Genomic DNA, 26,290 nt, shown 5'->3' on the forward strand with positions numbered 1-26,290 from the left:
TTTCTTGCCACTCCCTTCTGACCTGCAAAGTTTCTTTTGAGAAATCAGCTGACAGTCTTATGGGAGCTCCCTTGGAGGTAACTAACTGCTTTTCTCTTGCTGCTTTTAAGATTCTCTCTTTGTCTTTAACCTTTTGCATTGTAATTATGATGTGTCTTGGTGTAGACCTCTTTGAGTTCTTCTTGTTTGGAATCTCTATGCTTCCTGGACTTGTATGTCTGTTTCCTTCACCAAGTTAGGGAAGTTTTCTGTCATGATTTTTTCACATAGGATTTCAATTTCTTGCATTTCCTCTTCTTCCAGCACCCCATGATGCGAATGTTGGTATGCTTCAAGTTGTCCCAGAGGCTCCTTACACTAGCTTCACTTTTTAGATTTTTTTTTCCTGTTCTGATTGGGTGTCTGTTGCTTCCTTTTATTCCAAATCACTGATTTGATTCTTGGCTTTAGCTACTCTACTATTGATTCCCTGTACATTATTCTTTATTTTAGTTAGTGTATTCTTCATTTCTGACTGGTTCTTTTTTATGTTTTCTATCTTTGTTTTTATGTTTCCTATCTCTTTGTTGAAGTTCTCACTAAATTCATCTATTCTTCCCCTAAGTTCATTGAGCATCCTTATAATCAGTGTTTTGAACTCAGCATCTGATAGTTGGCTTGTCTCCATTGTGTTTAGTTCTTTTTTTTGAGTTTTGTTTTGGTCTTTCATTTGGGACATATTTCTTTGTCTCCTCATTTTAGCAGCCTCTCTGTGTTTGTTTCTATGTATTAGGTAAAGCTGCTATGTTTCCTAGGCTTGGTAGAGTGGCCTAATGTAGTAGGTGTAGTAGGGTCCAGTGGCCAGCCTCCCTGATCACCCAAGCAGGGCACTCCAGGTGCATCCCCCATGTGGGCTGTGTATACTCTCCTCTCATATTTGAGCCTTGATTGTTGTTGGCATATCAGTGGGAGGAATTTACTCCCAGGCTGATCAGCTGCAAGGACTGGCTGTGACCACCAACCACTGACCTCCGACCACTGTGGAAGATCAGTTGTGCAGGGGCCCACCCCACAGAGTAGGACTTACTTCCACTGAGTCTGCCCGTTGAGTGTGTCATTTCTGGAGGTGGTTGGGTGGTGGTGCTTTGATGTTACCTGAAGCTATCAACTGAGTGCATTGGTTCTGGGGCCACCCAGAAGGTACAGGCCAAGGTCAGCTGCTGCCTGTGTTCTGCCCAGGTCACCTGGCATGAAGTACAAAGTGATCTGCAGATGACTGCTACTTTTTCTGGGCTTGGAGGTGCCCAGGCAAGGTCAAGCTGTGAACCAAAGTGAGTTGGTGCTAGTGCTGAGCCTGAGGCCACTTAGCGAGAGGTATGGGGCTCACTGAGGTTAGATGCTGCTTGTTTGAGAGATTTTAGGAAAATCTAAAGCATGAGCCAAGACAAGCCATATGTATGGAAAAACCACAGGAAACAGCTTAGGTGGACCTGAAAGCTGTGTGGGTGGGCCTCAGGGAGTCACCAGGATGGGGAAAACAGTGTCAGCCAGGTTGCTAGAGTCTCAGATATGGTGCCCGCCTGCCAACTCTGTTGGGGGAGAGCTCATCAAAAGAACAATGGCCCCTGCCAGCACATCTGTCTGGGAGAATGCTGATCCTCCCCAGCTCTCTCCCTGATGCTGGACAATTCAGTTCCTCCCCATGTGTCTCTGGTTCCTTACAAGCTGCTTCTGTGCTGGAGCCCAGAGTGAGTGAATCTGAGTAAGTTAGTGCACGGGCCTTAAGAGGAACTGCCTGGGACTCCAGAAGCCTCAGCCTCCCTCAGCCTCAATTCCTGCTGGTTTTTACAGCCAGAAGTTATAGGGACTTTTCTTCCTGGCACTGGAACCCTGGGGCTGGGGGATCCTGGTGTGGGCTGGGACTCTTCGCTCCTCAGAGGGGACCTCGGGAGCCAAGATATTCCTTTCAATTTTTATCTTCCATATTTGGGTGTAGAACAAACTTATTCCACATCTCTGTCTGTCCTACCAATCTCAATGTGGCTTCTTTAATTTCTTAGTTGCAGGACTTCTATTCAGCCAGATTTCAGGTGGTTGTGAATGATGGTTGTTCTGTAGTTTAGTTGTAATTTTGATTTAGTTGTGGGAAGAGGCAAGTACTGTGTTTACCTATGCTGCCATCTTGACCAGAAGTCTCTACACAATTCTTTTTTTTTTTTTTTTATCCTCACCTGAGGACATTTTTTCATTTTTTGTTCAGGTAGAATGGGAGGACGAGAGAGGAAGAAAGAGAGAGAGAAACATCAATATGAAAGGGACACATTGAGTGGCCACCACCCATACGACCAACCAGGGCTGGGGACAAACTGTAACGGAGGTACGTGCCCCTAGCGGGAACCGAACCCAGGTCTCTCTGTACCACAGGCCGACGCTCTAACCGCTGAGCCAAACCAGCCAGGGCTGTACACAATTCTTAACATACATATCAGAAACCTAAAAAGTTATGTAGTTGTGATTCTTTTCTAAATAGTTATTCCAGTGACTTTCCAGCTTAAATTGTGGAGGCTAATTTTTCTTAATGGAGTATCAAGTACCAATATCTTCAAATGTGATATGCTATTAAATCAAAATTCCACTAATTCAGAATTTAACATCATATACACTACATAATCCAATTTTACATCTTCCACAGCACATTAACGAAGTTGTTAAGAAACTGGACTACCACACCAAAGATGTTACAGAGTACACAAAATTCTGACTGGGAGAACCAAGATCAAGGAGTAGTTTTCTTTTTTTGCTTTTTTGTTAATCCTCACTCGAGGATATTTTTCCATTAATTTTTAGATAGAGTGGAACGGAGGGAGGTGGGGCGTGGGAGAGAGGGAAACATCAATGTGAGAGAGACATATCAATTGGTTGCCTCCTGCATGACCCAGGATCAGGGCCAGGGATTGAACTTGCAACCCAGGTATGTGCCCCTGACCAGGAGTCGAACCCTCGACTTTTTGGTCTGCAGGCTGATACTCTAACTGCTGAACCAAACCAGCCAGGGCAGGATTAGTTTTCTTTAGGAAACAATTCTACTAAAAACATGAGAATAGCAATGCAGTGGTACCTCAGTTCTTGAACTTAATTTGTTCCAGAAGACTGTTCAAGAAGGGATTTGTTTGAAACCCGAATCATTTTTTCCAATTAGAATAATGTAAATTGAACTAATCCATTCCAGACCCACAAATGATTCCGTTTTAACCTTTCTCAATTGCCTGAGATTACTGTTTTGTAAGCACTTTCACACTCTTAGCAGCATCAGCACTTTTGATGGCCTCTTTATGTTTTAAAATTGTGCTAATCATCAATTTCATCATGCCATACTCAGTAGCCAGATCAGATACACAAATACCTCTATCATACTTTGCAATTATTTCTTTTTAAGGTTCTATAATTGTTCTCAAAACTTTCCTTTTCACTTTGCTGCTATCACTAACCTTCTTAGGACCCATGGTGATTTAGTGTACACATTTAGTAATAATAAGCAGCAACAAAAGCAAAAACAACAACAACAACAAAAAAAACCATGAAAATATTTACAGCACAGTTTCCTGAGATGTTAACAATGCGAGGTTTAGTGGTAAACTGACTCATACTTGTGTATTATCTCTTTTGTTTGTCACCTGAGAGATGTGTGACTGATCATACAGGTATTAGAATGAAAGAGTTGTCAGGTTGAGAACTGAAGTTTTGTTTGACAACTGAGACATTTTTTTTCTTGTGAACAACTTGGTCAAGAACCGAATTGTTTGAGAAGGGAGATGTTTGAGAACCGAGGTTTGACTGTAATTTAAAATATTCAAGGACTACCAGGCACCGTAGTGAGCCAGCCAGATCACATTGTGATCTCTCTCTCTTTCTCTCTTTCTCTTTCATCGGCTCTCTCATCTCTCTCCTTTCTTCTTTCCTTTTCCATCTAAATGGCCCTGGGACAGGGAGGTTAGCTGACTCAAGGACAGACTCATTTTGTATGGATGAAGGACCGCCAGGTGGACTTTGAAATTTTGCATGGAGCTCACACTTGGCGAGAGCGGTTTCCAGGCAGATTTAGGAATTTCCAGGAAGCCAAGCACACCCTGTTCTGTATCATCTTCAGTCAAGTGGATACCCTTTGTGGATGGAGGAACCTGACTGGATTCTTTTTGTTTTGCTGTTGCTGCTGCAACCACCACTGAGGCCACCAAACATCCCTGAACAATAGTAATAGAAAGTTAACGGTAAACATTGCAGTGATGATGACTTTATCACATTTTTTTTTAAGAGAGGTATAAATGTATAATGTGATAAGTTTGCACCAGACTTTGTGGGGTGACCCCATTGTAAGCTATGTGAATGTTGAATCGCTGTATTATACACCTGAAAGTAATATATTACTATATACGACTGTACATAAAAAATTAAGTGTTAATATTGAAAATAAAACCAAACAAAAAATGAAATAAAATGTTCAATACAAATGCACAACTGACTCCAAATTGTCATTTAGTATGCTTTGTATTATAGGACATAAAAATTACCCCCATTTGTGGAATGTTAAGCTGACACCCAAGACAAACAAAGTCTCTCATATTTAATACCCCACCATTTTCTAGTTGTATCTAAAAACAACCAGCAAACCATTTCACCTCTTAAAAAAAGCATTTGCACTTAACAAAATGGATGGAGGTAGAATTCCTTCCTCGTGAAAATGTTGCTAGAGCCCTGGCCGTTTGGCTCATGGGTTCGATTTCAGTCAAGGGCACGAACCTCAGTTGTGGTTCATCCCTGGCCCTGGTCGGGGTCCTGCGGGAGGCAGCTGGTTGAGGCATCTCTCTGACATCAGTGTTTCTTTCTCCCTCCCTCTGTCCCTCTCCTTCCCTCTCTGTATAAAGTTAAATGGAAAAATATACTCGGGTGAGGATTACATTAAAAAAATAAATAAAGATGTTTTAAAAAGTGTTTCTAGAGCTCCTAAAAAACTTGCATTTACATAATAGTTGATAAAAATATTCATCTGGATTATATAAGAAGGGAGACAAGGACCACTGATAAGACATGGTATATGATATTAATTAGACTTGGATTCTTTCTCTACTGCTTCATTTGAGGCTGGAGTCTCCTCATTTTAAATTAATTAATTTTAAAACTACATTTTACTTATTTTTTTATCTTTAAATATTTTATTTTATTTTTGTTACAGATGTTTCTCCTTTTTTCCCCTATTGACACCCTCCTCCCCATCCCCCCCACCCCATCCCCGGCTTTGTTGTCTGTGTCCATTGGTTATGTGTACATGCATATAAGTTCTGTGGTTTATCTCTTCCCTCCCCCCACCATCCCCTCTTCTGAGGGTTGTCAGTCTGTACCCTACTTCACATCTCTGGGTCTACCCTATTCCTCAGACTGTTATGTTCATTATATTCCACAAATAAGTGAGATCATGTGGTATTTGTCTTTTACTGCTTGGCTTGATTCACTTAGGATAATACTTTCCAGGTCCTTCTATGTCGTCTCAAAGGATAAGAGATCTTTCTTTCTTATAGCTGCATAGTACTCCATTGTGTATATGTACCACTGCTTTTTTATCCATTTGTCTACTGATGGACACTTGGGCTGTTTCCAGATCTTAGCTATTATTGTAAATAGTGCTGCTATGAACATGGGGGTACATATATTCTTTCTGATTGGTGTTTCAGGCTTCTTAGGTTATATTCATAGAAGTGGGATCACTGGGTCAAATGGCAATTCAATCTTTAATTTTTTGAGGTAAAGCCATAGTGTTTTCCATAGTGGCTGCACCAGTCTGCATTCCCACCAGCAGTGTCCTAGAGTGCCCTTTTCTCCACACCCTCGCCAACACTTGTTGTTTGATGATTTGTTGATGGCGACCATTCTGACAGGTGTGAGGTGATACCTCATTGTTGTTTTAATTTGCATCTCTCTGATGATTAGTGATGTTGAGCATTTCTTCATATGTCTCTTGGCCATTTGTATGCCCTGTTTGGAGAGGTGTCTATTCAGCTCCTCTGCCCATTTTTTTTTTTTTTTTTAAAGAAGAGATTTATTGGAAAGAAGGTGGAAGGAAGGGAGAAAGGGAGGGAGCTTGGTACATCAAGGGGCATAAGTTAGCAGAGAGCATGGTTCCCCATCTGCTCCGGGTGCGGCTTACACTGCACTGAGTTTCCACGCAGGCACAGAGTAGATGTGTTTGTTTAGATTTCTGCGCTGGGCTGGCAGTGACTGGTGCAGGCGCATTGGTTTGAGGAGTACCTACAGAGAAACTTTAATTTTGTCTAGAAGACATTCTGAAAGTAACTGTAGAGCATTCCTATCCATTTTAGGAGAGGCTTGGCCTGTTGCTGAATAACATTCTGCTAGATATACCTCTTTGTTTATCCAGGTATTGGTTGATGGACAGTTAGGATGTTTCCACGTTTGGCTAGTGTGAATAGTGCTGCCATGTACATTTATGCACAAGTTGTTGTGTGGATGTATGTTTTCATTGCTCTTTGGTAGATACTTAGGAGCAGAATTGCTAGGGGTGTGGTAACTATGTTTTTAGCATTTACAGGAACTTCCCAGCGGTTTTCCCAAGTGGCACAATTTACAATCTCACACTAAATATGTTAGATATCGCCTTATGTGCTCGTTGGTCAATTGTACATCTTCTTCAGAGATAAACTCACTGAGTCCTCTGCCCATTATTTCACTGGGTTGTCTTTTTAAAAAACAAACAAACTTTATTGTTGAATGTATTACAGATGTTCCTCATTTTTCCCCCATTGACCCCCTTCTCCCCACTCCCGACCACCTCCCACCTCCCTCCTGCCTTTTCCCACACTGTTGTCTGTGTCCATTGGTTATGCATATAAGTTCTTTGGTTTATTTCTTCCCAACCCCCAACCCCCTTCCCATTGTGGTTTTTCAGTCTAGCAACCAATTTGTACTTCTTAATCCCTTCACCTTTTTCACCCATTCCCCCAACCCCCCTCCCATCTGGCAACCAACAAAATGTTCTCTGTATCTATGACAATGTTTCTGTTCTGCCTGTTCATTTTGTTTGTAAATTCAATTGTCGATAGATATGTATTTATTACCATTTTGTTTGTTCATATATTTTATCTTTTTCTTCAGAAAGACCCTTCATTATTTCATATAATAACAGTTTGGTGGTGATGAACTCCTTTAACTTTTTCTTATCTGGGAAACTCTTTATATGGCCATCGATTCTAAATGACAGCTTTGCAGGATAGAGTAATCTTGGTTGTAGGTTCTTGCTTTTCATCACTTTGAGTATTTCTTGCCACTCCCTTCTGGCCTGCAAAGTTTCTGAGAAATCAACTGACAGTCTTATGGGAACTCCCTTGTAGGTAACTAGCTGCCTTTCTCTTGCTGCTTTTAATATTCTCTCTTTGTCTTGAACCTTTTGCATTTTGATGATGATGTGTCTTGGTGTGGGCCTCTTGGGGTTCATCTTGTTTGGGACTCTCTGTGCTTCCTGGACTTGTATGTCTGTTTCCTTCACCAAGTTAGGGAAGTTTTCTGCCATTATTGTTTCAAATAGGTTTTCGATTTCTTGTTCTCTTTCTTCTCCTTCTGGCATCCCCAAGATACGAATGTTGGCACACTTGAAGTTGTCCCAGAGGCTCCTTACACTATCCTCATTTTTTTTGGATTCTTTTTTCTTTTTCTGTTCTGATTGGGTGTTTTTTGCTACGTTATATTCCAAATTGATGGTTTGCTTCTTGGCTTTACCTACTCTACTATTGAATCTGTGTAAATTATTCTTTATTTCAGTTCGTGCCTCCTTCATTTCTGACTGGTCCTTTTTTATGCTCTTGAGGCCCTCACTAAGTTCACTGAGGTTCTCACCAAGTTCATTGAGCATCCTTATAAGCAGTATTTTGAACTCAGCATCTGTTAGGTTGCTTATCTCCATTTCGCTTAGTTCTTTTCCTGGGGTTTTGTTCTGTTCTTTCATTTGGGACCTGTTTCTTTGTCTCCTCATTTTGGCTGCCTCCCTGTATTTGTTTCTGTGTATTAGTTAACGAGAGGTATGGGGCTCTCTGAGGCCAGATGCTGCTTGTTTGAAAGAATTTAGGAAAACCTGAAGCAGGATCCAAGACAGGCCAATCCTATCGTTAAGCAACTGGCAACAGCTTGGGTGGGCCTGAAAGTTGGGTGGGGCGGGGCCTCAGGGTATCACCAGGGCAGGGCTACCAGTGTGAGCTAGGTTGCTGGAGTCCCAGAGATGGCAGCTGTCTGCCGCCCCAGGGAAGGGCTCACCAAAGGAACAAAGGCCTCTGACAGCACATTTGTCCCGGAGAAAGCCCCCTCTCCAGCCCTTGCTCCAGTGCCAAACAGCTCAGTTCTTGCCTGTATGTCTCTGGTGCCCCTCGAGCTGCCTCCCCTCCAAGCTTAGAGGGAGTGAGTCCGATAAGTCTGTGCACAGGCCCTTTAAGAGATGCTGCTTAGGTCTCCAGCTGCCTCAGCCTCCCTGAGCCTCAGTTCCCTCTGGTTTTTCCAGCCAGAAGTTATGGGGACTTCTCTTACTGGCACTGGAACCCTGAGCGGAGCACCTGGTGTTCGACCGGGACCCCTCAGTCCTCAAGGAGGACCTTCCCAGCCGAGGTGTCCTCCTGATTTTTATCTGCCACACGTGGGTGTGGGACCAGCCCCTCGGCCTCTGCCTCTCCTATCATTCTCAATGTGGCTGCTGCTTTAATTCTGTAGTTGTAGGACTTCCATTCAGCTTGATTTCAGGTGGTTTTGAATGATGGTTGTTCTGTAGTTTAGTTGTAACTTTGATGTGGTTGTGGGAGGACGCAATATTGCATTTACCTACACCACCATCTTGACCAGAAGCCCTCCCTCTACCCATTTTTTAATTGGGTTCTTTGTCTTTCTTTTGTTGAATTGTATAAGTATTCTATATATTTTGGAAATTAACCCCTTATCTGATGTATCGTTGGCAATGATGCTCTCCCATACAGTGGGTTGCCTTTCCATTTTGATGGTTGTTTCTTTTGCTGTGCAGAAGCTTTTTAGTTTGATGTAGTCCTGTGTGTTCATTTTTTCCTTTGTTCCTGTTGCCTTAGGTGATGTATCAGTGAAAATTCTGCTGTGTGTGATGTCCGAAATTTTGTTGCCTACATTTTCTTATAGGATTTTTATGAATTCACTGGTCCCATTTAAGTCTTTTATCCATTTTGAGTTTATTTTTGTGTATGGTGTAAGTTGATGGTCTAGTTTCATTGTTTTGCATGTAGCTGTCTAAAAAATACGTTTTAAATTCAATAGTCACACTCTCTCCAAATTCAAAAAGCAGTTACAATTCAACTGAACATAAAAGCTTGTGTGCAAAAGTTATGGGAAACTGAGACCTCAGTTTGAGTTGAAGATGATTCTGTGGTTTTGTTTCTTGTGTATTTTGTTTTGAGGGTGTGGTTCTTTTTTGATTGCCTGACCTCAGCAAATAAATGGTTATCCTGATGAACTATCAACAACCAACCCACAGTAAAAACAAATTCTAAAAATTTTAAACAAAACATAATTACCAACAAAAATTTGTCACTGCTTCCTCCCTCCACATTTCACTTTTTAAACTGTTTTTTGAGTTTTGGAATTTTTTTTTTATCCTCACCCTAGGACATTTTTCCATTTTTTGTTCAGATAGAGTGGGAGGGAGGGAGAGGAAGAGAGAGGGAGAGAGAGAAACATCGACGTGAAAGGGACACATCGAGTGGCTGCCACCCGCACAACCAACCAGGGCTGGGGACAAACTGCAACTGAGGTACATGCCCTTAGCGGGAACCGAACCCGGGTCTCTCTGGATTGCAGGCTGACACTCTAACCGCTGAGCCAAACTGGCCAGGGCGAGTTTTGGATTTTTTAAAAATACTGAAAAGTAGACAAACAGGTCCTGGAAGAATTTACAACTAACTGTATGAGGGTCTGGGAAGCTAAGGGGCTGGAGCAGGGCTGGACAGAAAGGGGTCCTCCCTTCAGTCACGGTAGCCTCACTGCATGACTAAGGGTGGAGGGTGTCTTTAGTCAAAAAGGAGAAGGGGAAGAAGAGGTGGAAGAGGGAGGAGTTGGGGAGAGAAAGAGAAAATAAAAAGTCAATATTGCCTGTTGAATAGAAAAATGCCTAGTCCTGTGTTGGGGAAGAAGCCCCTCAGGAGGGAGGCAGTAGGCTGGAGGGTGGCAGCTCTGTGATGACCTGTCTCCCAGCACCATCAGACCCAGTGGAGGCAGATGAGGGAGCTGAGGTGGGCAGTGGTGGAGGAAGGTGGCAGGGACCTCCGGGGAACACGGTACTGAGTGCTCATGCCTCTCTTTATGTTCCCAGTGTAGCTCCTGTAATCATAGTTCCCATAGTCTTAGGTCCTCTAGTATGGTGGCCACTGGCCCTGCTTCTAATAATGCTAGTTCCACTTCTGGGCATACTGCCGATACTGGCTATAGCTGGTCTGAGGGCAAGTCTGTGTTGTGGGGGCAGTGTTTAGGTGTAGGGGCCAAGATGTAGTCGCAGTAGCTCCCATAGTTGTAGGCACATGGTGGTAGAGCTGGAGGGTGATGGGGCTGTATAGCCCTGACTGTAACCTCCCTGGTTGTAGTGTGGCTGGCTGTTAGCTGGCTGTAACTTGACTGTGGAAGGTTATAGATGCTGATAGTGGGGGTGCCGATCCTGGTGCTTGAGCCAGGGATGTTGCTTTTCTTGCTGTAGCTACTGGCCTTGGTGGGTTCTGAGCAGGGCTGTAGCTGGGCAGTAGCGGTAGTGGCTGCTGAGGGGGTAGTTGCTGCTAGGGAGCCTTGTTGTAGTTGCCTTGGTTATTGGAGTTGTTATCCTGGTTATTGTCACTTCAGTGGTTCTGGTTGTAGCCACCACCTCCAGTGCAGTTGAAACCTCGATACTTGCCTCCTCCATCACTGCCTCCCTCCTTGGTTCTGAAAGCCTCCTCTGTTGCCCCTGGGGGCGAAACTTTGGTTGTCATAGCTCTGGAAACCACCATCACCACCCCTGAAGCCCCAGAAGCCACCACTGCCTCTGTTGTCAAAGGGCTTTTCAGGAAGTGGCCTGGCTTCTAGGCCTTCCTGGTTGTATTGCCTGCTTCCTCCACCTGCAACTCATTGAATAGCACCTCATCCAGGGAGTCCCCAACTTCTGGAAATGTGAAATTGGCTTTACTTCCAAGACTATGTGTTCTGGGACATCTTTCCCTTCCTTGTCAGTTCACTTTATTGTTCGGTCTTTTAGGTCCTCGTCAGTGGGGCAAATGACAATAGCTTTGCTCTGGAAGCCTTCAAAGGTCTCATTTTTAGTCTCTGAGTTGACTCATACATATTTGTCTGGTCTAGGATATAGTTGTATTTCTTGTGGGCAGTGATCTAGATGAGGCAGTTGAGGCACTGAGTGGCTTGCTGGATCAGGACATCCCAGTAGTTGGTGTAGTTCCGCTGCTGGTGTAGGCCCATTAGTCGCATCTTACCCATGATGGCACTGGTACCCAGCATGTTGTACTTCTTGGAGGGATTGGAGGCTGCATGTTTGATGACCCATGTGGTCTTACTGGCAGTGGACAGGCCCACCATCAACAGAATCTCACACTCTGTCTTCTTTGGTCCAACAGTGCGCCGGCTCCACTCACTCAGGGGAAGGTGCTGGATGAAGGTAAAGCCAGGAAGGACAGAACAGTAGGGCTCTGTTTTCTGCCCAAAGTTGAACTCCACTGCACAATTCTTCACCAGGACATGAGGGGAGAAGGCCTGGCTCCTCCCAAGGCTTCCTTCTGAATTCAGAAAGCAATGCCCATCCACTTCCTGTTCTTGGTGAAGGAAAGTTTCATATCATTTCCACGTAAGAAGTCTGCCAAGCAGCCAATCACATCATTCTTTGAAAATTTGTGTCCGTAGTTTTCAAACTGGCTATTGGTGAACTTCTTCCCGGTGCCTCCATAGCCATAGGAGGAAGGCTGTTCACCTAGCTAGGTGCTGCAGATGTCAAGGGACCAGCTGATACTGACCCCATAGCTGGCATGGACTTCTGAGCACAGGTATGCGAAGCTCTCGATTGTAAATGGGTAGATACTACCTCTGGCCTCGGGCTACCTTGAAGTGGAGGTCACAGTGATATGTGTCCATGGCAACAAGGGTGTCATCAAAGTCATCTTCATCCTCTTCAGCAGAAGGCTGAGAGAGGCCCCTCCCATCCTCTTGGTGCTGGGGGAATACCCCCATCCCCAGTTTTCTTCATAATGCCTCTTACAACTCTGGAATTGTTGTCTGTCTGGCTTGAGTTGAGATACTTTAGGTGGGAGAAAGCTGGTGGGTACTTATTGCTTCATCTCTGTCTTCACTTCCACTGGGTGGTAGGCCTGCTCCTGTTCCATTACTAGTGGTCTCCTCTCAAAGGCTGACTCATTCTCTTGTTTGATGACCTAGATCTCATAGAATTGATTCTACCTGGTAATATTGTCCAGGACATCTCCTTGTTGTTGTGCCTGGGTTGGCCTGGTTCATTGTTAGCCTCGAGCTCCCACTTGTCATTGGCCTCCAGAACCACCTGCACCCACTCAGCAAGCTTGGCCATGAGGACATGAGTACTGCAGCCCTTGTGAAGTTCATTCACCTTCAGATGGTGCACATCCATGGCCAGGATCCCTGGCATAGACCCTGAGCCTGGCCTGGCCTGGCCTCCCAGGGCTCTGCCCCCTTAAACCTTTCCTGTTGGGAGGTGAATGGGGAAAGGAGGGGACCCACTCCAATGGCAGTGGCAACTAAAAATGGCCCCCACATCCCCTTTCTTCTCCTCCATGAATCTCTCTTTGTTTTTAGTTTCTCCATTTTTTGCAGGTAGACCTTCTTTAGGTTCCTGGTTGGCCACTTCAGCCTGTTTTTTCTTTGCTCCTCTTTTCCCTTTTGTTTGAAGGGTTATACTCTCTTGCTGCCTTTGTTTTTGTTTTTTTTTTTTTCATTTCCACTTTGCAAAAGCAGGTTTAGATGACAGCCTTGCTGATTTGCTCTTTTTTTTTAATTAAAAATTTTTTTTTCTTTATTGATTTTAGAGAGAGAGAAAGGGAGAGGGAGAGAGAATATCAACTAGCTGCCTCCTGCATGCCTCCCACCAGGAACCCGGCCCACAACCTGGGCATGTGCCCTGACCGGGAATCGAACTGGCGACCTTCTGGTGCATGGGTTGACGCCCAACCACTGAGCCACACTGGCTGGGCTCACTGAATTTTTTTATTTTCAGCTTTATTTATTTATTTTAATTTTATTTTTGTTACAAATGTTTCTCCTTTTTTTACCCCATTGACAACCTCCTCTCCATCCCCCCCACCCCATCCCCGGCTTTGTTGTCCATGTCTATTGGTTATGTGTACATGCATATAAGTTCTGTGGTTTATCTCTTCCCTCCCCCCACCACCCCTCTTCTGAGGGTTGTCAGTCTGTACCCTACTTCCACATCTCTGGGTCTACCCTATTCCTCAGACTGTTATGTTCATTATATTCCACAAATAAGTGAGATGATGTGGTATTTGTATTTATCTGCTTGGCTTGTTTCACTTAGGATAATACTTTCCAGGTACCTCCATGTCATCTCAAAGGATGAGAGATCTTTCTTTCTTACAGCTGCATAGTACTCCATTGTGTATATGTACCACAGGATTTTAATCCATTTGTCTACTGATGGACATTTGGGCTGTTTCCAGATCTTAGCTATTATTGTAAATAGTGCTGCTATGAACATGGGGGTACATATATTCTTTCTGATTGGTGTTTCAGGCTTCTTAGGTTATATTCATAGAAGTGGGATCACTGGGTCAAATGGAAGTTCAATTTTTAATTTTTTGAGGTAACACCATATTGTTTTCCATAGTGGCTGCACCAGTCTGCATTCCCACCAGCAGTGTCCTACAGTCCCCTTTTCTCCACACCATCGCCTACACTTGTTTGATGATTTGTTGATGGCGGCCATTCTGACAGGTGTGAGGTGATACCTCATTGTTGTTTTAATTTGCATCTCTCTGATGATTAGTGATGTTGAGCATTTCTTCATATTTCTTAGCCATTTGCATGTCCTGTTTGGAGAGGTGTCTATTCAGCTACTCTGCCCATTTTTTGATTGGGTTCTTTGTCTTCCTTTTGTTGAGTTGTATGAGTACTTTGGAAATTAACCCCTTATCTGATGTATCATTGGCAATGATGCTCTCCCATACAGTGGGTTGCCTTTCCATTTTGATAGTTGTTTCTTTTGCTGTGCAGAAGCTTTTTAGTTTGAGGTAGTCCCATGTGTTCATTTTCTCCTTTGTTTCTGTTACCCTAGGTGATGTATCAGTGAAAATTCTGCTGCGTATGATGTCCTAAATTTTGTTGCCTACATTTTCTTCTAGGATTTTTATGGATTCACTGGTCACATTTAAGTCTTTTATCCATTTTGAGTTTATTTTTGTGTATGGTGTAAGTTGATGGTCTAGTTTCATTTTTTTTGCATGTAGCTGTTCAATTTTCCTAACACCATTTGTTAAAGAGGCTGTCTTTACTCCATTGTATGCTCTTGCCTCCTTTGTCAAATATTAATTGAGCATAATGTCTTGGTTCCTTTTCTGGGTTCTCTGTTCTGTTCCACTGGTCTATATGCCTGTTGTTGTGCCAGTACCAGGCTGTTTTGATTACAGTCACTTTGTGGTATAACCTGGTATCTGGTATTGTGATCCCACCTACTTTATCCTTCTTTTTCAAGATTGCTGTGGCTATTTGGGGTCTTTTTTGGTTCCATAAGAACTTTTGAAGTATTTGTTCTAGTTCTGTGAAGTATATCATTGGTATTTTGATGGGGATCGCATTGAATCTATATATTGCTTTGGGTAATATGGACATTTTAATGATAATTCTTCCAATCCATAAACAAGGTATGTGCTTCCACTTTTTTTTTGGCTGGATTTATTTTATTTATTTTATTTTTTATCCTCACTCGAGGACATTTTTCCATTTTTTGTTCAGGTAGAGTAAGGAAGAGAGAGAGAGAAACATTGATGTGAAAGGAACACATCGAATGGCTGCCACCCGCACGACTGACCAGAGCCGGGGACAAACTGCAACCGAGGTACGCGCCCTTAGCGGGAAGCGAACCCGGGTCTCTCAGGACTGCAGGCCGACGCTCTAACCGCTGAGCCAAACCGGCCAGGGCTGCTTCCACTTTTTTATGTCTTCTTCTATTTCTTTTTTCAATGTCCTGTAGTTTTCTGGAAATAGGTCCTTTACTTCTTTGGTTAAGTTTATTCCTAGGTATCTTAATTTTTTTGGCCGTGAGGGTAAATGGGATTGTTTTTTCAGTTTCTCTTTCTGTGAGTTCCTCATTGGTTTATAAGAATGCCATCGGTTTCTTGATGTTAATATTGTATTGCGCTACTTTGCCAAGTCTAGTAGATTTTTGATGGAGTCTTTAAAGTTTTCTATGTATAATATGTCATCTGCAAATAATGACAGTTTCACTTCCTCCTTTCCAATTTGGATCCCTTTTATTTCTTCTTTGTGTCTGATTGCCGTGGCTAAGACCTCCAGTACTATGTTAAATAAGAGTGGTGAAAGTGGGCATCCCTGTCTTGTTCCTGTTCTTAAGGGAAATGTTTTAATTTCTGCCCATTGAGTATGATGTTGGCTGTAGATCTTTCATATATGGCCTTTATTATGTTGAGATATGATCCCTCTATTCCCACACTGCTGAGTGTTTTGATCAGAAATGGGTGCTGGATTTTGTCTAATGCTTTTTCGGCATCTATTGATAGGATCATGTGGTTTTTATCCTTCATTTTATTTATGTGGGGTATAACATTCATTGATTTGCAAATATTGTACCAGCCTTGCATCCGTGGGATGAATCCCACTTGGTCATGGTGAATAATTTTTTTGATGTATTGCTGGATTCGATTTGCTAGTATTTTGTTCAGGGTTTAACATCTATGTTCATCAGGGATATTAGCCTGCCGGTTTCTTCCTTTGTAGTGCCTTTTTCTGGTTTTGGAATTAGAATTATGGTGTCCTCATAAAACGAGTTTGGAAGTCTTCCTTCTTCTTGAATTTTTTGAATTAGTTTGAGGAGAATGGGTGTTAGTTCTTTTTTTAATGTTTGGTAAAACTCCCCCGTGAAGCCATCCAGGGCTGAGCTTTTATTTGCTGGGAGAGTCTTGATTACCTCTTCAGTTTCCTTAGTTGTTATTGGTCTGTTCAAGTTTTCTATCTCTTCCTGGTCCAGTTTTGGGAGACTCTGTGTTTCTAAAAATTTATCCATTTTGCTTACATTGTCGAATTTGTTGCCATATAATTGTTCATAGTAGTTGTTAATGATCTTTTGTATTTCTGTGGTGTCAGTTGTTACTTCTCCTCTTTCATTTCTGATTTTGTGTATTTGGGTTCTCCCTCTTTGTTTCATCAGGGATATTGGTGAGTCCAGCTAAGCGTCCATCAATCTTGTTTATCTTTTCGAAAAACCAGCTCTTTGTTTCATTGATCCTTTGAATTGTTTTTTTGGTCTCCATGTCATTTATTTCTGCTCTGATGTTTACTATTTCCTTCCTTCTACTTGCTCTGGGGTTTTCTTTTTGTTTGCTCTCTAGTTCTTTAAGTTGTGAGGTTAGATAGTCTATTAGAAATTTTTCTTGCTTCTTGAGGTAGGCCTGTAGTGCTATGAACTTCTCTCTCAGAACTGCTTTCACTGCATCTCATAGATTTTGTGTTGTGTGTTCATTTCCATTGGTTTCTAGGAAGTTTTAATTTCTTCCTTGATCTCCTCAGTGACCCATTCATTGTTTAATAACATGCTATTTAGCCTCCATGTGTTCAAATCTTTGCATGTTTTTGTTGCAATTGATTTCTAGTTTCATGCCATTGTGATCTGAGAAGATGCTTGATATGATTTCAATCTTCTTGAACTTGTAGAGATTTAGTTTGTGTCCTATCATGTGGTCTGTCTTTGAGAATGGCCCATGTGCACTTGAGAAGAATGTGAATTCTGTAGTTTTGGGGTGTAATTCTCTGTAGATATCTATTAAATCCATTTGGTCTAGTGCTTCATTTAGAGTCTCTGTTTCCTTGTTAATTTTTTGTCTAGAGGGTTTATACAGTGATTTCAGTGGAGTGTTGAAGTTCTCTGCCATGATTGTATTGCTATTGATTGCTCCTTTGAAGTCCTCCAGAAGAGTTTTAATATATTTCGGTGCTCCTATATTGGGTGCAGATATGTTTATCAAGGTTATAGCTTCCTGTTGGATAGATCCTTTCAATATTATGTAGTGGTCTTCTTTGTCTCTAATTATGGGCTTCATTTTGAAATCTACTTTATCAGATATGAGTATTGCTACCCCAGCTCTTTTTTTGCTTTCTGTTTGCTTGGAACATTTTTTTCCATCCCATCACTTTCAACCTATGTGAGTCTTTTGTTTTGAGGTGGGTCTCTTGTAAACAACATATATGTGAGTCATGCTTTCTTATCCAATCAGCTACTCTCTATCTTTTTATGGGAGCATTCAATCCATTTACATTTAAGGTGATTATTGATATGTACTTATTTATTGCCACTTTTGTTTAGCGTGGTTCTATTTTTCTTTCTGTTTCTTCTACAAATTACAGCAGTCCTTTGAACATTTCTTGCACTGCCGGTTTGGTGCTAATATATTCCCTTGGCCTTTTTTTTTTTTGTCTGGGAAACTCTTTATTTGACCTTCTATTTTGAATGATAGCCTTGCTGGATAGAGTAGTCTTGGATTCAAATCCTTGTTTTTCATGACCTTGATTACTTCATGCCATTCTCTTCTGGCCTGTAGTGTTTCTGTTGAGAAGTCAGCTGAGGGCCTTATGGTGGTTCCTTTGTAGGTAACCGGTTGCTTATCTCTTGCTGCTTTTAGTATTCTCTCTTTGTCTTTAATTTTTGGCATTTTAATTACTATGTGTCTTGGTGTGGGCCTGTTTGGGTTCTTCCTAATTGGGGCTCTCTGTGCTTGAACTTGAATGCCTTCTTCCTTCACCAAATTCGGGAAGTTTTCTGTCACTATTTCTTCAAATATATTCTCTAACCCTTGCTCATTTTCTTCTTCTTCGGGTACCCCTGTGATGGGAATTATATTCCAGTTGTCCCACAGTTCTCTTAAATTGTCTTCCTGTTTTTAAATTGTTTTTTTCATTTTGTTTTTCTGAGTGGTTGATTTTTTTGGTATCCTGTGTTCTAATTCACTGATCCGGTCCTCAGCGTCCTCTACTCTGCTGTTTAGATCTTCCAATGTGTTCTTTATTTCTGATTTGTCATTCTTCACTTCTTCTTGGTGGTTTTTAATTTCCAGTTGGTTGATTTTCAACATTTCTATGTCTTTACTCATGGTGCTGATATCCTTACTTATGCTGTTGAGTTTCCTTAAGATCATGGCTCTGAATTCTAGCTCTGTTAACTTGCTTAACTGCTCCTCATTTATCTAATCTTTGGTAGAGATGTCTTATTCTTTCATTTGGCATTTGTTTTTTTTTGTTGTTGTTTCACCATTTTGGCTATCACAGTGGGCTTTGGAGCCTGCCAAATTTTCCTTGTGAGTGTTGGTGTCCTGCTGTTTGTGGCTCCCTCTCCTGGATTTGGATGACTGAGGGAGGATCCACGTTAAACACCACTGTCAAGTCTTACTTTCCCGGTTAGAGTTGTTAGCCCAGTAATGGTTCAGTCATCCTCCAGCTTTTTGCCTGGAGGCTATCAGTATTGGTTACTTGAAGAGCCCTAGGTTCTCAGTTGAATGAAAAACTCCCTCAGGTGCTCAGTGTGAGGGGATTTCCTGAGTGAGGGGCAGATGCTGGTTGTTAATGAGCCTCAGTTTGGGTTTTAATGGCCCACGGGGTGGGGTTGACTCTCTGAGGGAGGGGCTACAGCCTCTCCCCAGAGCCCTGGGAAGGAGTAAGATGGCCACTGTCCTGTGTGGCTGCAACTCAACAAAAGCTCTGAGTGCCCTCCAAATCCTGAGTTTCCCCACACAGTTTCAGTCCAGTCTGCCCTCCCTCTGCCAGAGCCAAAGGTGATTGGCTGTGGCTATTTTAGCATCTGTCCCGGCTGTTTGCTTTGGAGCCGCTTTGGAGTTTAACCCCAAGGTGCTGCTCACAGCTAAGGCCGCTGCTGTCCGTGGGCTCCCAGCCCCACTCTCATGCCTCCGCAACCCTACCAGGATCGAGTCAGTGTCCCTGGTTATATGGTCCTCACAAGCTGCTTTTCAATTGCTTTTTCCCAACGATTTGTGTTTTAGTTGTAAATCCAGTTTGGTCCTGGGAGACTGTCTGTGTAGCTTCCATTCACTCTGCCACCATTTTGGAATCTTATCTCTGCTAATTTGTTCTTGACTTCTCCTTCGCCACTGCAGGCCATGGCATGCCAAAGCCTTTGCAGAGCTGGGCTGACAGGCTACTGCCGCTTCTCTCCTATACGAGACACTTATTTGGGCAGCAGCACTAGCCATTGGAATGTATTTCTGTTTCTAAAGGGTGAATTTTGGGGGGCATTATCAGTAATTTTTTGGAATATTGTAGAATTATAAAATTATAAAGTATTTTTTTATGAAAGAAAAATACAGACTGCTATGGGGGCCCATAACAAGAACATAGGATTAATTCTACACTGGGGTCAGAGCGGGTGAGTGAGTTGTTAGAGGCCACTTTCCTAAGAGGGTAATTTTGAGGCCCTGATGACCATGTGGTTATCACTAGGTGAAGAAATCCCTTGGGTAGAGGGCAGAATTAAAGATCTGGAATCAGCATTCCAGAGGTCCAGAACACAACAATATGGAAGGTCTTGAGACTGGAAGGTGTAATTTGAACCTCAGCACCTGGCACAAACCTAAAAAGTATGTAATGTGATATATACGCCTTAATTTAAAGGTCAGGAAACTCAGCTTAGGGAAGGGCACTCTGCTAGAAAGTGTCAGCCAGCCTCCAAGTATGGGTAAAGGATGGAATCTGCTTCCTTTCAGAATAGAGTGATCTAATCACATAGGGGTTCCTAGGAGGAGGGACCCCTAAGTGTTATCCATGTAGAGCATTGGCTCTGCATTTGCCTTGGTGACCTTTCACATATCCATATGGGCCATGCAGGGAAAAGTTTAAAGCACAGCTCATCTGAGTGTTGAAAAATGCCTAGAGAGAATCCTGGAATGCCAGAGGATGGTAGGCCTATGAGGAATTACTCAGATGCCGTGTACCACTTGCTTTCCTATCTTCCTTGAAAGATTGTCATGGAGCATTTTCTTTTCCATTTGCCGCCCTTTTAAATGTGGGTCTTTCTGCTGTCTCGCTTCCTTGATTAGAGCTGCAGAATAGAAAAATACTGTGTAGTACCCACAACATTGGTTTGCTGTCACAGACCACGTTGCTAAATTCTTTGGTGGCAAGGAGGCACGTGATCTTTGATTTTTTCCCAGAGACCTCTGCTGATTTGCATAGATTATTTGAAGGGAGAGAACCCCAGAAATCTAAGAAAAGCATTTCTTAGTTGTTGCATATATATATATATAAAATTCTCACCCGAGGACATTTTTTCATTTTTTTGTTCAGATAGAGTTAGAGGGAGGGAGAAGAAGAGAGAAAGAAAGAGAGAAACATCGATGTGAAAGTGACACGTCGAGTGTCTGCCGCCCGCATAACCCAACCAGGACCAGGGACAAACCACAACTGAGGTACATGCCCTTAGTGGGAACCAAACCCAGGTCTCTCGGGCCCACAGGCCGATGCTCCAACTGCTGAGCCAAACTGGCCAGGGCTGCCCACATATCTTTGTCATCAGTAAATTGAATCTTCTTCCTTCTGACTGGAGGCCATGAGCACAAATAAAATACTCCCTCTTGATCAGAGGCGGCCAGCTATTCAGAGATGAAGTGCAGTCTGCTCCTACAGGACCAGGAAAGAAGGAATATTAAAGGAAAGGTTTGGGCACATGCCCAGTGAAACTATAGGGGTTTGACTCGTCTGCTAGCAGAAGAAGGAGCCTGCCCATTGTGATGGGGGTGGGGGGAGGAGTAGAGATCACCCAGTTGCCTAATGACCGACTCCATATTCCAAGTGAGTCTGACCACACCACCTTGCTGATGACAGGAAGAGGACCATGAGACCTAGACCTTTTGCTGAAGTTTGTGCTATGTAGACTGCTATTTATTTAATGCATTTGATACCACCTTTCTAGTCAGACCTTTTTTTTTTTTTATCCTCACCCAAGGACACTTTCCCATTTTTTGTTCAGGTAGAGTGGGAGGGAGAGAGAGGAACAGAGAGAGAGAGAGAGAAACATCGACGTGAAAGGAACACATCGAGTGGCTGCCACCCGCACAACCGACCAGGGCCGGGGACAAACTGCAACCGAGGTACGCGCCCTTAGCGGGAACCGAACCCGGGTCTCTCAGGACCGCAGGTCAACGCTCTAACCGCTGAGCCAAACCGGCCAGGGCAGACCTTTCTTTTTTTAAGAACAAAGAGGTCTGTGGTGGTGGAAAGCCATCCTTCTTTAATTAGAACAAGAAGCTTTAGCCACTGGTCAAGGTATGTTGGAGACTTGATGGTACTCAAAATTGTTTGCAACTATTATGGACACTCGGGCAAAAGACACTATGATTCCTAGAATCTCCTGTGGGTATGGTAAAAAATTATATGTGGATATAACTCTCAGATTGAACTGTAGATTGATGTGTGTTTAAGTGAGGGTACTTTTCAGCCATTATAAATGTAAACATGTCACGTATACTGCTAAATGTATTATGGGAAATTGTATTAAATGTGTGGAATTCTCTTGATTGTAAAGGATGTCTCCAATAGGGAAATGCCACAATGGAATTGTGATAGTGGGATGAACAACTGGAAGCCCATTGGGCTTTCTTAGCTTAGTCATGAGTTATCAGTAAAGATTATAGGATATGGGACTATGGATCAGGGAGTGAAAGGAGGTCCTTCAATGAACTAAGAAATCTATGGCCACAGAGATGCTTAAGGCAACTATTCCTCACTACAAAACAGCTTTGTGTGGCCAGTGGAAAAACCCTAGGGTACTCTATGCATCATTGTGCTGGGGTGCAAGCTCAATGAAGCAGAACTCCACTTCCAGGTTTTGGAATTCATTGCATCTAATGAATGGACATGTTTCTTCAGTTGCCTGCACCCACGTCATGAGAATCAGTTTGCTGTAATAGGGCTTAGATTGTAATATATGTTTCCATATTGCCACAAGGCAACCTAAAACTTTTCATGATTTCTCATCAATTGATAGGCTGAAGTCTACAAAATATTAAATTCTCAGCAGAAGATTTATTATACTGCTTTGTGATGACATTATGCTGATTGGAAGGGCTAGAGACAAGGTATTGTCTGTGTTATATAGACTGTCCAATATCTAAGGAATCAGGTCAGAAGATTAACTCTGACAAGATCCAGTGTCCAGCAACCCAGATAAGTTTTGGTGAGCTGTGTGGACTGATACCCAGATAACAATCCCAAGCCTGTTCAATAAAATTTATGTCCTTAGCAGTACAGAAAACCACAATTGGCAAAGTACATATGATAAACATGTTCAGCATTGGATGGACTTCTACATTACAATGGGTTCCTATCCAAACCATTATATAAAATTATTGGAAAGGCTTGAATTTACCAACAGCCTTTCTTAGAAAATATCCAAAATCTACAGACCACCTTTCTACCAGGGTCAATCTCCTGTTCAGTATGCTTTAAGAGAAAGTGTCAATGACCAGCATTTATGCAGAATAAAACCCATGGCAAAAATATGTGGTCACTAGGCAGTAACACCCTTAGGATTTGTTTGTGGTGCTTGCCTGAAACTGCTACCCAATATACCATATTTGAGAAATGGTTTCTGGCTTGTTACTGGGTACAGATGGACATTGAGAGAGTAATAAAGCAATGTCAGGGTTTTTTAAGCCTTGACTTTCTATCATGGGATGGGTCAAAAACAAGAACAGCAACAACATGGTAATTCCCCCCAAAACATCTGTTTTTAAGTGAAAGGGTTATATATGAGAAGAAGTAAATCAAATATTAAAGATACACCCAGTTCAAATACACCCAGTTTCTTGAGGATGCCTGGATCTGATTCATGGAGGAAAACAATAAGTAAAAGTAGATTGGGCGTAGCAGGCTGCAAAAAACCCAAGGCTATGCAAACCCAGAGAAAACTGATTCTGTGTGGAAAAAGGAATCTTGCCCAATGGATGAAGATTTGGTCTGTGGTGCTTTCACTGGAAAACATTCATTAAAATGCACCTTGTTATATTTTGACCAACTTTTTTGTAGGTGTCCCCAGGCTGACATTGTAAACTGGTGCTTGGCAGTATAATAACTGGATAATCAAATCTCAGCCTCTGTTTAGCAAAATATTATCAGCTAATTGCACAAGACACACACCTCCTATTTGTGCATCATGTGCATGCTCATGGATAGGGACTTTTTATGGATGAAAATCATTTGATTCAAGAAACTCATCAACCTTAGTTTCCCAGGAAAGGACCATGGGCGATTGGACAGACCATTGCGTAAGGAATGATAATCCATCTTCAATTCAGGACCTGGCCTGAAAACAGGATTTTAGCACATGAGGCCAAGGGAATCTGGGAAACATGCCTGGAGTGCCAGCTGCACAGTTGAGTGGAGAGGTGACACCTGGGTCGATAAACAGATGTGCCAGATCTAGTGCCATATTGTCTTCTCAAGGTTACCGCTGGGCATGGACTACAGTTGATTCCTTTTCTGAGCATGACACTAACAACCCCGTGTATACAGCAGATTGTTCCTTGTATCCAAGGATTGTTCATTGGGTTATGTTTTTTAAAATATGTTTTTATTGATTTTAGAGAGGAAGGGAGAGGGAGAGAAACATCAATTGGCTGTGTCCTACATGCACCCCCCCTAACTAGGGATCGAGCCCTCAACCTGGGCATGTGCCCCCACTGGGAATCCAACTGGTGACCTTCTGGTGCACGGGATGATGCTCAACCAACTAAGCTACACTGGTCAGGGTGGATTATGTTTTATATTTGTTTCCAGTGACCACATCCAATCAGATAATAATGCCAATTTTACGGAAAAAAGTACCCAGCAGTGGAGAACTTCAAGGGATATTCAATGGACTTACGTCATCCCAGGAAGGCAGACGCCATTGAAAAATTGCTTGGATTCTTCTTTTTTTTTTTTTAGGATACAATACGTTTTTATTTATAGTCTTATAGTAAAGGGAGGAACATGAACTTGCAGGACAACTGTCTCAAAAATTTCTTTTCTCCTTTCTCCTCAACTCTTATATTTTTGTGGTGGATGGTGGGCTAATGCCAACTGACGAGTTTTGGTCAGGGTTATAGCAGAACAATGCCATATCTTATCTTAGAATATGGGGTTTTAGGCATTATTGGTTTTGCCTTTGGAGACTCTGCCACAATTTTTATATTCCAGGACATGTTGCTTTCAACATCCAGTTCAAAACATACTTTCAGATGTGCCTGACTCACAGCATCTTCACTTACTATTACTATAGGCTTAATTGTGGGCAATGATGATGCATTTGCTTGTCTGCTTTACATATTTGAAAATTGGGGGAGAAGCCAGTGTCCCCTCCTGTCATCATTCTATGAGATGTTAGAGTGCATAAACAACGACCCTATTTAAAAAATGGGCAAAATCTGAACAGTTACTTCATATTTGATATATGTATATATACAGCAAGAGTAAACCTTAATGTAAAATATAGATTTTGGGTGATAACGGTATACCAGTGTAGGTTCACTGATTGTAACAAGTGTACCATTCTAGTGGAAGATGTTGACAGTGGACAGTGGGGGAGGTTGTATGTGTGGGCACAGGGGTGTGTGGGAACTCTCTGTACTTTTCACTCAGTTTTTCTGAATCTAAAACCTCTGAATATACCCCAATAAATTCAATTTATAAAAGTGCAAAAAAGAGAAAAGAGCTGCGGTTATCAAATAAATAGCTAAAAGTTTCATGTTACTAAATTTTACTCTTCTCCCTATTAAAATCTTATGTAGGATCAAATACATAAAAATGACATATTACTGCCCTGGTGGGTTTTGCTCCGTGGTTAGAGCGTTGACCCGCAGACCAAAGAGTCATGGGTTTGATTCCAGCCAAGGGCATGTACCTTGGTCCCCGGCCCTGGTTTGGGTTGTGCGGAGGCAACCAATTGATGTGTCTCTCTCACCCCCCCCCCCCATTCTATCTGAAGATAAATGGAAAAATATCTTGGGGTGAGGATTAAAGAAAACAATTACAACCCTGGCCAGTCTGGCTCAGCTGTTAAAGTGTTGGCCCGTGGACCAGAGAGTCCTGGGTTCAGTTCCCACTAAGGGCATGTACCTCGGTTGCAGTTTCTCCCCGGCCCTGGTTGGGGTCGTGTGTCTCTCTCACATCGATGTTTCTCTCTCTTTCTCCTTCTCTCCCTCCCACTTTATCTGAAGATAAATGCAAAAATGTCCTTGGGTGAGAATAAAATGAAACAAAACAATCACATCTTACCAATGAAGTATTTAATAACATATTTATCATATTTAAGCTCTACAGAAAGTTGAGTGTTTACATTATATGTTATTGTGAATGTTAAGTGCTAAGTTTTAGAACATTAAATGGTTGATGAAGAACTAAGTTGGAAGCTGGGATAAACAGAATAAAATTAAAACGTAATTAAAGATTACTTCTTAGAATGAAAAATGACCTCTAAAAAAGTTTACTAATTATAAAAGAAAGAATAACTGTTGGCTTAACTACCTGTAGAAAACCACATTTTGCACAGCATATGATACAGTTTGGACACACTTGTATATAACATGTGGAGCATGCTCATCCCATTACATAAGATTACTGGAAAAACCATCCATGTTGACCAATAACATCACTTAAAACATTCCAACAAGCTGTGTAGATCACATTTCCACTTGGGCAAATCACCTATGAAGCACATTTGGAGTGAAATTATCCAGGGACATTTTTGCAAACTGGAACTAGTGCCCAAACAATGTATCCATTAGGCAAGGGCAACCTTTGAGATTTGTTTTGATGCTTTTCTGAAACTACCACCTGATCTACCCCAGCTGAGAGACTATTTCTGGCTTGTTAGTGATGTTATTGCACATCAAGAGAGTAACAAAGCAAGAGCAGGTGTTGTAACTCACTAACTTCCATGTCATGGATGGGTCCCAAATGACAACCAGAACAAAGTGGGTCTTTACAAAGAAACATCCGATTTGTGTTTTTT

The 26,290-nt window shown here is 42.3% G+C and overlaps 1 pseudogene; it reads right to left on the reverse strand.

Moving 5' to 3' along the window:
• Positions 1-10,247: 10,247 nt before the first annotated feature.
• LOC118635536 lies at positions 10,248-12,679 on the reverse strand (annotated as a pseudogene).
• Positions 12,680-26,290: the final 13,611 nt, after the last annotated feature.

Source organism: Molossus molossus, unplaced genomic scaffold, assembly GCF_014108415.1.
Source record: "Molossus molossus isolate mMolMol1 unplaced genomic scaffold, mMolMol1.p scaffold_m16_p_2, whole genome shotgun sequence".
In the NCBI taxonomy this organism is placed as follows: domain Eukaryota; kingdom Metazoa; phylum Chordata; class Mammalia; order Chiroptera; family Molossidae; genus Molossus; species Molossus molossus.